This window comes from Myodes glareolus, chromosome 4 (genome assembly GCF_982192425.1).
Source record: "Myodes glareolus chromosome 4, mMyoGla1.1, whole genome shotgun sequence".
In the NCBI taxonomy this organism is placed as follows: Eukaryota; Metazoa; Chordata; class Mammalia; order Rodentia; family Cricetidae; genus Myodes; species Myodes glareolus.
Window position 1 is genome coordinate 104,509,101 of NC_142029.1, and position 13,291 is coordinate 104,522,391.

Below are 13,291 nucleotides of genomic sequence, written 5' to 3' on the forward strand. Positions count from 1 at the left end.
AACAAACAAACAAACAAAAAGGACAGGAGGATCAATGGAACCAAACTGAAGACCCGGATATCAATCCACACACCTTCAAACACCTGATTTTTGACAAAGAAGCAAAAATTATCAAATGGAAAAAAGGCATATAACAAATGGTGCTGGCATAACTGGTTATCAACATGTAGAAGAATGAAAATAGACCCATATCTATCACCATGCACAAAACTCAAGTCCAAATGGATCAAAGGCCTCAACATAAAGTCAGCCACACTGAACCTTATAGAAGAGAAAGTGGGACACTTGAACGCACTGGCACTGGAAACCACTTCCTAAATAAAACCCCAGCAGCACAGACATTGAGAGAAACAATTAATACATGGGACCTCCTGAAACTGAAAAGCTTCTGTAAAGCAAAGGACATGGTCAACAAGACAAAACAACAGCCTACAGAATGGGAAAAGATCTTCACTAACCCCACATCAGACAGAGGTCTGATCTCCAAAATATACAAAGAACTCAAGGAATTGGACACCAAAAGATCACATACTCCAATAAAAAAAAAAACGGAGTACAGACCTAAACAGAGAACTCTCAACAGAGGAATCTAAAATGGCTGAAAGACACTTAAGGAAAAGTTCAACATCCCTAGTCATCAGAGAAATGCAAATCAAAACAACTCTGAGATTCCAGCTTACATCTATAAGAATGGCCAAGATCAAAATCACTGATGACAACTTATGCTTGGGAGGTTGTGGGGAAAAGGGAACACTTCTGCACTGCTGGTGGGAATGTAAGCTGGTACAAACCCTTTGGATGTCAGTGTGGCGATTTCTCAGAAAATTAGGAAACAACCATCCTCAAGACCCAGTAATACCACTTTTGGGTATATATTCAAAGGATGCTCAATCGTGCCACAAGGACATGTGCTCAATTATGTTCATAGCAGCATTGTTTGTCATAGCCAGAACCTGGAAACAACCTAACTGCCGCTCGACCTAAGAATGGATAAGGAGAATGTGATACATTTACACAGCAGAAATAGATAACAACATATTGAATTTTGCAGGCAAATGGATGGAGCTAGAAAACATTTTGAGTGAGGTAACCCAGACACAGAAAGACAATTATCACATGTACTCACTCATAAGTGGTTTTTAAAAATAAAAGAAAAACTAGCCTACAAACCACAATCCCAGAGATCCTAGACAACAATGAGAACTCTAAGAGACATACATAGATCTAATCTACATGGGTGGTAGAAAAAGACAAGATCTCTTCATGGGGACCTTGGGACAGGGTTAAAGGGGAGGGGAGAGACAGGAAGGGGAGCAGAGAAAATGCAGACCTCAACAAAAGACAATTAAAAAAATAAAAAACAAAATACAAAACAAAAAAAGAAACAAACTGGTGAATCTGACCTGGGTATGATCAATAACTACACTTAGAGGCTACACTGATGTGATCAAAAGGAGAATATCCTCCCCTTGCATCAAAGATCAACTGGGTCCCAGGAGACTATTTGGGGAATCATCTGTTCTCTTATTCAGGAAGGTCATAGAGACAGACAGTAACACAAACAGTAAGAAAGACAAAATACACACAATCAATGAGCTCTAACCACCATCCAGCCCACAAAGAAGAATAGTCAGCACAGAAGGAAAATTTCCTCTATACTTCCAAGCAAAGCCACAGTCAGGGCCCACAGCTTTATTCCCAACACTCAGGAAGCAGAGACAAGTGGATCTCTGTGAGTTGAGGCCAGCCTGGTCTACACAGTTCCAGACCAGCCAGGGTGACATAGTGATTCTGTTTCAAATAATAACAGCAACAACAGTAGTTGCAGGAAGAGAAAGACTAAAACACCTACCTACAGCCAAGAGACAGGTTGGCTGCTATTTTAGCCTAAAAGTTAAATGACTAAACTTTCCTCTCCCTCTCTAGAAGCCATCTGGGAAGAACACCACACAATTCTAGCCCCTCCACAGCTACCAAAGTGCCCAAAAGCCTATCTTAAGTTCATTACTCGAGAGATATCTTAGAGATCACAGAAAAACTGGGAGCAGGTTATTGGGAGCCAATTAAGAGATTTTAATAGGCCACGAGGTGGTGGCGCAAGCCTTTAATCCTAGCACTCGGGTGGCAGAGGCAGGCGGATCTCTGTGAGTTTGAGGCCTACCTGGTCTACAGAGCAAGTTCCAGGACAGGACCCAAAACTACAGAGAAACCGTCTTGGGGAAAGAGAGAGAGAGATTGAGACTGACTGAGAGTCTAATGGGAAGCAGGAGAGATGGCTCAAGTTTAGAGCACTTGTTCTCTTACAGAAGACTAGAGTCTGAGTCCCAGCACCCAATGGAAATTTTGTTTGTTTGTTTTGTTTTGTTTTTTAAACAGGGTTTCTTTGTGTAACAGACCTGGCTGTCCAATCCCTTGTCGACCAGGCTAACCTCAAACTCACACAGATCTACTTGCCTCTGCCTTCCTAGTGCTGGGATTAAAGACATGCACCACCACTGCCTGGCTCAATGAAAAAAATTTTTAAATTAATTTATTATGTATACCAGATCTCAGATCTCATTATAATGGGTGTGAGCCACCATGTGGTTGCTGGGAATTGAACTCAGGACCTCCAGAACAGCAGTCAGTTCTCTTAACCTCTGAGTCGTCTCTCCAACTCTCAATGGAAATTCTTAATCATCCCTAACCAAGTTCCAGGGGCTCTGATGCCCTCCTCTGACTTCCCTGTGCACCAGGCATGCACATGGTACACAAACATACATGCAGGTAGACAAAGCACTCATATACATACATCTCCCTCAGTCTGGCCCCTCCTGGCTGTCTGGCCTTGCCCCACTATCGCTCTTGTCTTCACTCCTCCCTCTCACCCTTCTCTGGCACCAGTCAAGAACTTTCTTCCCCTACACACCTGGCTGTTACACAAGTGAAACTACCAATGCACTTCTGGGATCACTGACGCAGACCCACTGGGGTACCCTGACTGCCACTAGCGGGGTTCAAATAAAGTCATGTGGGGGATATAATCAATTTGTGACATGGGCACAGGAACATCCAATGCTGATATTTCTTGATAAGAGAATTTGGAAAGTCAACAAATATGAGAAGGAACATAGGAATGCTCGCAACCTTTCTCAGTTTCTAGAGAACAGTTACCATAAATGATGTTCCCATAACCTCAGATCTGTTTTTCTTAAGACAAATAGCATTCCTGTGCTTTATATAACCTTGAACTTGGTGCTTTGTAAAACAGGCTTCTCTGCTAAACTGAAAACTCTGTAACTTTGTTATCAAAGAGCTGTAATTTAAAAAAAAAAAAAAACTTGTGCAAATTGCACTTCAGTGGTTGGTTGTCATTTGAATACTTAGTTTCCCCGCTTCCCTTCTTCTGACTTAAATCAGGATTTGACCAACCTCTCCCAGCCCCATTCACCTGGAAGATGTCAGATGCGCTGCCACTGCAATTTCATAAGAGCAGTTAGGGTTACCTCTTCAAAGGGTGGAGATGATGAAAACAGGAGATAAAATTTGGCCAGGCAATATATGATAAAAAGACCTCAAATAAAGTAACGAGTTTCTCTCTTGACTAAAAGTCATAAAAGTCTTCGGGCACCTTAAAGCTTCCTCCTTGCCAAAACAGAGATTTTAGATGCCCTGATCTCTGGCCTGGTTCCTAAATGAAAGGTTACAACTGTTGTGGAATATCCCTTTACACTGTGTGAAGATGTATCACGGTGACTGGTTTAATAAAGAGTTGAGAAAAAAAAAATAAGGAGTTGAATGGCCATTAGCTGGGCAGGAAGAGGTTAGGTGGGACTTCTGGGGACAGAGAGCTCTTCACGTGAAGAGGAAAGGAGGAGTTGCCAGCGGAGGCAGAGGGAACAGACATGCAAGACAAGTAAAAGCCACGAGTAGCGAAGCAAGACCCAGATGAGTAGAATGGGTTAATTGAAGTTATAAGAGCTAATGGGATAAGCCTATTATAAGAGCTAATGGGATAAGCCTAAGCTATAGGCCGAGCTTTCATATTAAGTCTCCATTTTTTGTGAGCTGGAGGCCCATAGAAATATCCGTCTATAAATGACATCTAACATGGAGGCTCAATTATTCAAACATAGGGCCTAAGAAAGCGCAAAAAAAAAAAAAAACCCGGCAGTGGTGGCGTGAGCCTTTAATCCCAACATTCGGGAGGCAGAGGCAGGCGGATCTCTGTGAGTTCAAGCCAGCCTGGTCTACAAGAGCTAGTTCTAGGATAGGCTCTAAAACTACAGTGAAACCCTGTCTTGAAACAACAACAACAACAACAACAACAAAAAAAAAACATTTCTGGACAAAGAGCCTAGTCCTACATCCTGCAGTCTCTCAGGTAGGCTGGTGTTTAGCGGCATATAAAGGTGTGGCTACCTGCTGCTGCCTGTGGGCTGAGCCGCCAGAGTGGTGACTGACTAGCAATTTAAGATTTGTCTCATGTGACCAAAGAACACTGTAGATGCTTAGTAAAGACAAATCCAGATTGGGGTGGGGGTTGGGGGCGAGATCCTGAACAGGTTACAATATGTTTAAAATTGTGAGTAGGTTTAAAAAAAAGATAATGGGTACAGACAGCCATAGGAGAAAAAGCTGATAAAGTCTTTAAAGAGAAAAGAAAATAATATAAAAAAACATAAGCCATGTAAAGATGAAAAATGCACAGAGTGTCTAAATCCTATATGGTGTTGTGTTGATTTTGAATTTTTTGAAAGCTAATGAACAGGAAATGGCAGCTGCTGAGACACACTGGATTGTAGAAGAGACTGCTGAGTTAAACCAGCCTAGACACTATTGGGATGCCTCAACTTAGAAGTCAAAAAATGTATTGCTTTGAGAAACAGGTTATACCTTGTTTCCACAGAAAATGAAACACTGTGGATTTGTTCAGGGTTAAAGAGGGTTGGGTTTGATCAGGGGAGCCCCCTCTCAAAATCCTGGTTACATACATAAGAAATAAACATAAAAAACAAACAAAAAAAACAAAACAAAACAAACAAAAAAAACCTTACAAGACAGGTGATATATAATTTACCTACTCAAACATAAAACAAAAAATTCTGTTTGCACATATGTACGTTACCTAAGAAAGATTGTGCATTTTCAGAGCAAGGGGACCAGACACCTATGAAAATGGGTGGTCCAGGGGATCCAGTCTCTCAAGAGTTCTACATCCAGAACAGCTTCAAGGCTGCTGGCTGAGATGGTTCAGCCTCACAGACTTCTTCAGCCAGACTTCAGATAAGCCCTAAATTTTCCCAATATACTGAGACTAGCCAAAATCTAGCTCTCCCAGGACCTGACAATTAACTCAATTTTCTCAGGATCCCCCAATGATGTCATTGCCCACAAACAACAGGAAGCAGTCTAGAGAACACAATGCCCACATTCCCAAGACATGGGGTGGATGGTTTTTGGTCATTCAATGATTTACTGATGTTTGTCTCATTGAGGGGGGTTGGTTACAAATTGTTACTGGTCATGGTTAGGGAAAAAGCTAAACAAAGATTAGATTCAGGGATCTCTTTCTGAGGGGAAAAAGGGGGATATAGTACAAAAATGATGGGATAAAAGGGTGGGTTGTTAATCTACTTTTGAACAACCACTAGTTTCAAATATTTTACACTGGTATGAATTTTTGTATACTGATACAAAGTTAAGATTATTTTGGTTATATTGTGTATGTTTCTACTCTTGTTTAAGGTAGTATACCTATACAACACATTTAAAAATGTAAACTTTTAATCCATAAAAGCTATTTAGGATAATAAAGAAATACAGGTTAATAGACTACCAAACCTAGTCATGTTAGATATGTTTTCAAGGTCAAACAGAGATATATTTTAGATAGACAGGTGATCTTCAAACACTTCAAAAACCTACAAATAAGGCATTAAAATGCTTTGATAACATAAGGCTTTTCATGACAGTGAGACACATCCTGCAGTACCAATCTACTTCATAAAAGGATGACGGCATCAAAGAACCTCCGTATAATCTACTTCATAAAAGGATGACGGCATCAAAGAACCTCCGTATGGAATTTCTTTTCACTGTGGCAAAGTTAGCTATTTGAGCAAGAAACTGCCCTTGCCTCAACTGTTGACAATATAGTGTACAATATAGAGAAGCAGGACACAAAGAAACTTGCTGAACTTTGCAAGGTAGAACAGCCCTTCAAAATTACGGTGTCACAAAAAAAATCTGTCATATATTCTTGTGAAATATTCCTTTACACTGTGTGAATGTCACTATGATTGGTTTAATAAGAAAGCTGACTGGTAAGTAGCTGGACAGGCAGAGGTTAGGCGGAACCAGAAGACAAAAAGAGAGCACAAAGAAGAGGGAAGTCCTGAGGAGAAAGGAGGTGAATTTGCTATGCTGAGAAAAGGTACTGAGCCATCATGGCATAGCACAGATAAGAAATATGGGTTATTTAAAAAGGTAAGAGTTAGCTAGTAACAAGCTTGAGCTACCGGTTGAGCATTTATAATTAATAATAAGTCTATGTGTGGCTATTTGGGAACTGGCTGGCAGGACAGAAAAGTCCATCTACATATTCTAAGGTCGAAGATGGGTGTCCCAACATTGCAGAGAAACCTTGGGATGACTGTCAAAAAGCCCAAAGTCTCTGTCATTTCTATAGTTTTGGAAATTGCTTTTTCTGCACTTCCTATTTACTCAAGTAATATTTTATCCTTCTTCTTGGGTCTGATGGGGATTGAAGACTAGATATAGTTTTAGTTTTCCTTATTACCAAATTCAAAAAAGAAACTTATATAAAAGATGTAATGGGGGGGGGGCGGTTTCAAGACAGAGTTTCTCAGTAGCTATGGAGCCAGTCTAGGCACTTGGTAGGCAGAGGCAGGTGAATCTCAGTGAGTTTGAGGCCGGCCTGGTCTATAGATTAAGTTCCAGGATAGCCAGAGCTGCTATACAGAGAAAACCTGCTTTGAAAAACCATAAAAAGGAAGAAAAAAAAATCAGAGCTCATAGTGTAACTGAGTAAAACAGCACATGAATAGCACATGTGTACCCCAGGCCAATGAAAGACCCTGTGTCAAAGGTGAAGGGCATTTCTAATGACACCCAAGGTTACCCTCTAGCCTCCACATGCACACACATGCCTCTGTGCACACCCATAAAAAGAACTGTGAGGACTGATGAGGTGGCTCAGTGGGTCAAGGTGCTTGCCACTAAGCCTGACCTGAGTTCAAACCCCAGGACCCCGACATGGTAGATTTCCAGTACCTCCACATACACTATGATACACACACTCATACACATGCATATATAAATATATATATATATATAACATACAAACATATATGCAATAAAAAGTTTTAAGCCATGAGAAAGTAATTTCTTTGTAGCCACCCATCCCAAAACATTATTGTAACAACTCTGCAGCGTGAAACAGCACCTGAGATACAATTCCCTTTTGTCTAAATCACCTTTTCTGATGATACAGCAATATAGTCTTAACACAGACACCTGGGGGGGGGGGGGACGACCAAAAGTCATTTGTGATCCCAAACCTTGCCTTCAGTTGGTTGGGAAAAACAGTTTCTCAGGAAGAGAAATCAGGCCAGAAAGGAGGGCATGGTGGAACAGGCCTATTAACCCATCTCACTTCCCAGGGTTGGTCACAAGGTTGGGAGTGAAGAGGGTTGGTGGCTCCTCAGGGTGCATGGGACATGAGCAAGCACAGGCCAACAGGGCAGCTACCAGGACCTCCTGGTATATCCTTCAAAACAGCATTTCTCAGCATATAATAGGCTAGCTTTCCTACAGTTTATTTCCCTATGGCTGATTTTATTAATTAAGTCTTCAAAACAGGAAGTTGAATGGCTCTGTAAGGTCAGCCAGGGCTACATAGTGAGAGTTTGTCTCAAGAAAAAACAAACAAAAAAAAATCCACTGGCTGTACAAGTACAAGGACCAGAGTTCAAATCCTCAGCACCTATGGAAAAAGCTAGGCATGGCTGTGTATGCCTGTAATACACTAATAATAAATTAGTAATAAAGCATTAGAAGACAAAGACAAGTTGATTAGCTTAAAAAAACATAAAAAATAAATAAAAAAACAAGCTTCGGGTTCAGTGAGAGACCAGTAGTTCAGGCTTATTCTAGGTCTCAAAATAAAGAGATCAGTCTGGGAAACTATCTTCAAAAAACAAAACAAAACAAAAAAAGTAAGAATTTTAATCTAGAAGGATGAGATAGATTTTTTTCTAGATAGTAGATAAAAAGTCCAAACTGCTTCTGGGGTTGGAGAGTTGACTCAGATTGGCTGCTCTTCCAAAGGAATAAGGTTTGATTCCCAGCAGTCATATGGCAGTTCCAGACAATCCAACATATTCTTCTGCCCTCCACAGGCACCGATCACAAAAGTGATGGACAGATACACTGTGTAGGCAAAACCTTTATAAACATATGTATATATGCTGTACAATAGTCCTTTCCATTGCGTGAAGATGTGTTTAAGTATGTTTAAACTATGATTGTTTTAATAAAAACAATGGCCAACAGCTAGGCAGAAAGAGGTTAGGCAGAACTTCTGGGGACAGTGAGTTCAAGGCCAGCCTGGTCTACAGAGTGAGTTCCAGGACAACAGAGCTGTCACACAGAGAAAACCTTCAGGGAAGAAGAAAGGAAGGAGCAAGACATGAAGGAGGAAAGGTAAAAGCCACGAGTCACATGGCCACACCAAGATGAATAGAAATGAGTTAATTTAAGTTATAAGAGCTAGTAGGACAAGCCTAAGCCAAGTTTTCTCCGTGTGGTTATTTGGGAACTGGCAGACAAGACAGAGAAAAGACTGCCGGTGTACACACACCCCGCCCCCCCTTCTCTCTCAAGGTTATTTGGGAAATGGCAGGCAGGACAGAGAAAGACTGCACTCTTGCTCTCCCCCATCACACACACACACACACACACACACACACACACACACACACACATGTATGCACAAACGCACACAGTCTCAAATGCTTTAATTCAGTTTTAAGGTTGTTTTTTTTTTAAAGGATCAAGTGTTCCAACAGTTTTCACGCTAACTAGAGGAGAAAGCAGAGTAGGATATCCTCTAGCTGGCTGTGGAGAGAACAGATGTGATAGCTGCATTCATAGCCCTAGCTACTGTAAAGGCTAAAGCTGGAGGATAAGAGTTTAAGGGGAGCCTGAGTAAAACAAAAGACCAGAAGCAGCAGAACCCCTCTTCTTCGAACCAAGTCCTCCACCTGCCAACTCCCCTCTTCCCTTCAGTCAACTCTCGCCTCCAGTGACCAAAGACTTGGCCACTCAAAGTCCAGCTCCCCAAATTGCTAGAACACCAGTATGACTGAAAATGCATTAAATACCACTCTGACCATCAGGGTACTTGTGCATGGAAAGGATGTTGGCAGTGACATTGGAAAGGAAAGAAAAATCTGTTAAGATTCTTGAGAAGAGGGGTGCACATGTCAACATCTCAGAAGGAAATTATCCTGAGACAATTATCACGTTGGCTGGATTCACTGATGCCATTACCAAAGCCTTTACTACGATCATCCACAAACTGGAAAAGGTCATTAGCATCACTACACCCAATAGCACTGCTGCCCGTAGACCTTCAAGTTAGCTTACAGCTGGTGGTCCTTGCTAGTCAGTGTGGCTCTCTTTAGAAAAGGTGGTTGCAAAATAAAGGTGTACAAGGGCTAAGGTCCAGGTGGCAGGGGATATGCTCCAACTCAACTGAGGGGCAAACACTATTGCTGGCCCTCTAAAAATCCATCATTAAGTGTTTCAAACAGATCTTTGTGGTCATGTTGAAGACTATCTAGTCCCTCCCCACCATGGGTGTAACCATCCTGTACCAGCCCAAGTCCTTGAGTTCTTCAGTTGTTTTTGCAGGCCTATACCATTCAAGGACAGTATGCCATTCTGCAGCTAGATTTTACCAAGCTGCACCAGATGGCAATGGAACAGTCTCATTTTTTTATGACTCGCAGCAATACCAGATTCAATGAAGATTTGGGTGTACCTGCTCAAACTACTCATGAATCTCCAAATGGTTTGATTGGCTGCATAATTGTGTGTCAAGTAGTCAAAAATCAATAAGATCCATCAGATCTGGGGTGCAGATCAAATTTTTTCAAACCTAGTGGAAGGATCTACTGACAAGCAGGTTACCTCACTGGATCTGCTGCCAGCATTGTCCTGGCTTAGTTTTAAATCAATATCAGGCTTTTTCTTGGAGACAGGTGGCACAAGGACCAGAAAGAACAGTGCAGATTCATCCATAATCCCTTTCTGCTGTTCCACACCACCCATTATCCATCTGTGTCATTTCTGAACAGTCAGAGGTTCCAAGTTTTAAATAGTTTGCAAAATTTCAGCTTCTACACATTTTATCATCCACTTATGATTTTTGTTTGCTCGTTTGTTTGTATCAGGGTTTCTCTATGAAGTCCTGGCTGTCCTGGAACTCACTATTGTAAAACAGGCTGGCACTGAACTCACAGAGATCCTCCTGTTTCTGCCTCCTGTGTGTTGGGACTAATGGCATGCATCACTACTCACATTTTTTTGTTTTTGTTTTGGTATGTTTGTTTTTCAAGACAGGGTTTCTCTGTGTAGCTTTGGAGGCTGTCCCGGTACTTGCTCTGTAGCCCAGGCTAGTCTCGAACTCACAGAGATCCACCTGCCTCTGCCTCCCAAGTGCTAGGATTAAAGGTGTGCACCACCACTGCCGGTCCAGTCAAGATTTTTTAATTAAAGCATTTTAATTCTTTTTCCTGTTCAGTTTTTACCTTATTATCCATATGTTTTCTAAGCTTCTCTCCTTCCCCCCCCCCTTTTCTGGGTGTAGAGAAGGCTAATGAAATTCTGTTTGTTATGGCAATGTAAGAGTGAATATTTCCGTTTAGTTCTATAATGCAAGGAATTTTTTTTAAAAAAGGTGGTGGTAGAGGCAGGAGGATCTCTGTGAATTTGAAGCCAGCATGGTCTACAGAGTGAGTTCCAGGACAGCCAGGGATACACAGAGAAACCTTGTACCAGAAATCAAAACCATAAATAAATAAATACATACATACATACATACATAAATACATAAAAAAATAAATAAGTGGATGAATAGATAGATAGATAGATAGATAGATGGATGGATGGATGGATGGATAGATAGATAGATAGATAAATAAATAAATAAATAAATAAATAAATATGGGCTGGAGCTTTAAAAAGAAAAAAAGTCCTGACAACTAGGAACCTAGAACCAACAAAGAGCACTGACTGCTGCTTTTCCGTGGATCCGGGTTCTGTTCCCGCACCCACATGGCAGCTAACAGCTGTCTCTGACTCCACACACAGATAGACATGCAAGGAAAATACCAATGCAAATAAAATTTTAAAAAAAGAAAAAAGAAAACATCCCTCCTACATGGGCTCCCCCATTTCCTAGGCAGGTGGAGGAGCAACACAGAGCTGAGGCAAGCTTGCAAGCAGCACCAAAAAACGCTAGCTCCACTATCTCCTTACAACCCCAAACCCAGCACAAGCCAAACTTCCCTTTATCAATCAGCTGAGAGCAAGGCTGTTTGACTGCTATGGCCTCTGCAACAAGACTCCTAAACAGACTTCATTTTGGATTTTTTGTTTTGTTTTTTTCTTTTTGGAGACATTATTTCATTGTGTAGTCCAAGCTAGAGCTCTAGATTCTGCTGTCCTTAACTCCCATTGACAGGGTTACACAGGTACACCAGCACCCAGTTTAATATCACCCTTTGAGGGCCAGGGGTGTTAACACACACCTTTTATCCCAGCACTTGGAGCAGAGGCAGGCAGATCTCTGAGATAAGAGACCAGGCCAACCCGGTCTACACATTGAGATATGTACAGAAAAGCAAATGCAACATAGACCCTGTCTCAAGGGGAAAAAGAAAAGAACAAAGAAAGAAAGACCAGCTTTTGAAGCTGCATTAGTTACTTATTGTGGGGGTAAAAACACCATGACTGTAAAGGCAATTTAAGGCAGAGAGAATATATTCTGGTTTATGGTTCTAACGGACTAAGAGTCCATCATGGGGGGCACGGCAGCAGGAGCACGGAGCTGTGATATCATGTCTTCAACCATAAACAAAGCAGAGAGAGTAGGGCAAGACTATGAACTCTTAAACCGCTACCCAACTGATCTACTTCCTCCAGCAAGGCTACATCTCCTAAACCTCTCCAGGCAGCAGCACCAACTGGAGCTCAAGCCCTCTAACGCTTGATATTATGGGGAACATGCTCACTTAAACCACCACAGAAAGTACAAGAGGCTCTTGAAAGTGTCATTTAGGGCTAGAGAGATGGTTAAGTGGTGAAGAACACTTGCTTGCTGCTCTTCAAAGAGGCCAGGGTTCAGTTCCTAACACACACATATCAAATGTCCTACAACTCCTGTTCCAGGGGATCTGACATCCTTCTGGCCTCCTTGGGTACCCGAACACATGACACATATATACACATACAAATGCAATCTATAAATAAAACAGCACTTGCTCCCCAAGCTGCTGCCTCTGAACATCAGGCTGCAGAAAAGGCAGAAAGTGTGCAGAGCTACCTACCATCAGTCAATCAGCCTGCAAACACGGAGAAAGAACAAGGAAGGAAGCTCTGCACAGGGAACAGTAACCAGATGAGTGCATTAAGACAGGGGCAATCAGCCTCTGCCTACCTCACAAAGAAAGCAACTGAGGGACTGGGAAGGTGGCTCAGTGAGCAAAGGAGCTGCTCTGAAAACATGAGGGTTGGGTTCCAGCACTCATGTAAACACTGGCTAGTGTGCCCACGATAGCAAAGCGGCTCAGCAGACTAGCCCAGTGACTTCTGGTTTCAAAAGCTCAAAACACAAGGCAGACAGAAATTAAGGAAGATGTCAACCATGGGCACCATACACACGTACCTACACATTTGCAAGTATACATAGCTGTAAAAAAAATAAATAAAAATGCAGGTGCACAGTTCCACAGCTGTAATCGCCGCACAGGGGAGTGACAGGAGGACTCTGGGCTCACTAGTCAGTCTAAACCAGTGAATGAGCATACTCCAGGTGAGACAGAGTCTTATTTCAAGGAGCAAATTAGGGGCTGGAGAGAGTTCAGTGATTAAGGACACTTGCTAAGCCAGGCAATGGTGGAGCAAAACTTTAATCTCAACACTCAGGAGACAGAGGCAGGAGGATCTCTGTGAGTTCAAGGCCAGCCTGTTCTACAGATCAAGTTCCAGGACAGCCAGGGCC

At 42.0% G+C, this 13,291-nt stretch overlaps 1 protein-coding gene and 1 pseudogene across 8 annotated transcripts in view; one reads left to right on the forward strand and one right to left on the reverse strand.

The window, feature by feature from the left end:
* Smarca4 (SWI/SNF related BAF chromatin remodeling complex subunit ATPase 4) overlaps nt 1-13,291 on the reverse strand; it is a 98,053-nt gene that overhangs the window by 76,909 nt on the left and 7,853 nt on the right. The window lies entirely within an intron of this gene.
* On the forward strand, nt 9,364-12,833 carry LOC125408260 (poly(rC)-binding protein 2-like; annotated as a pseudogene).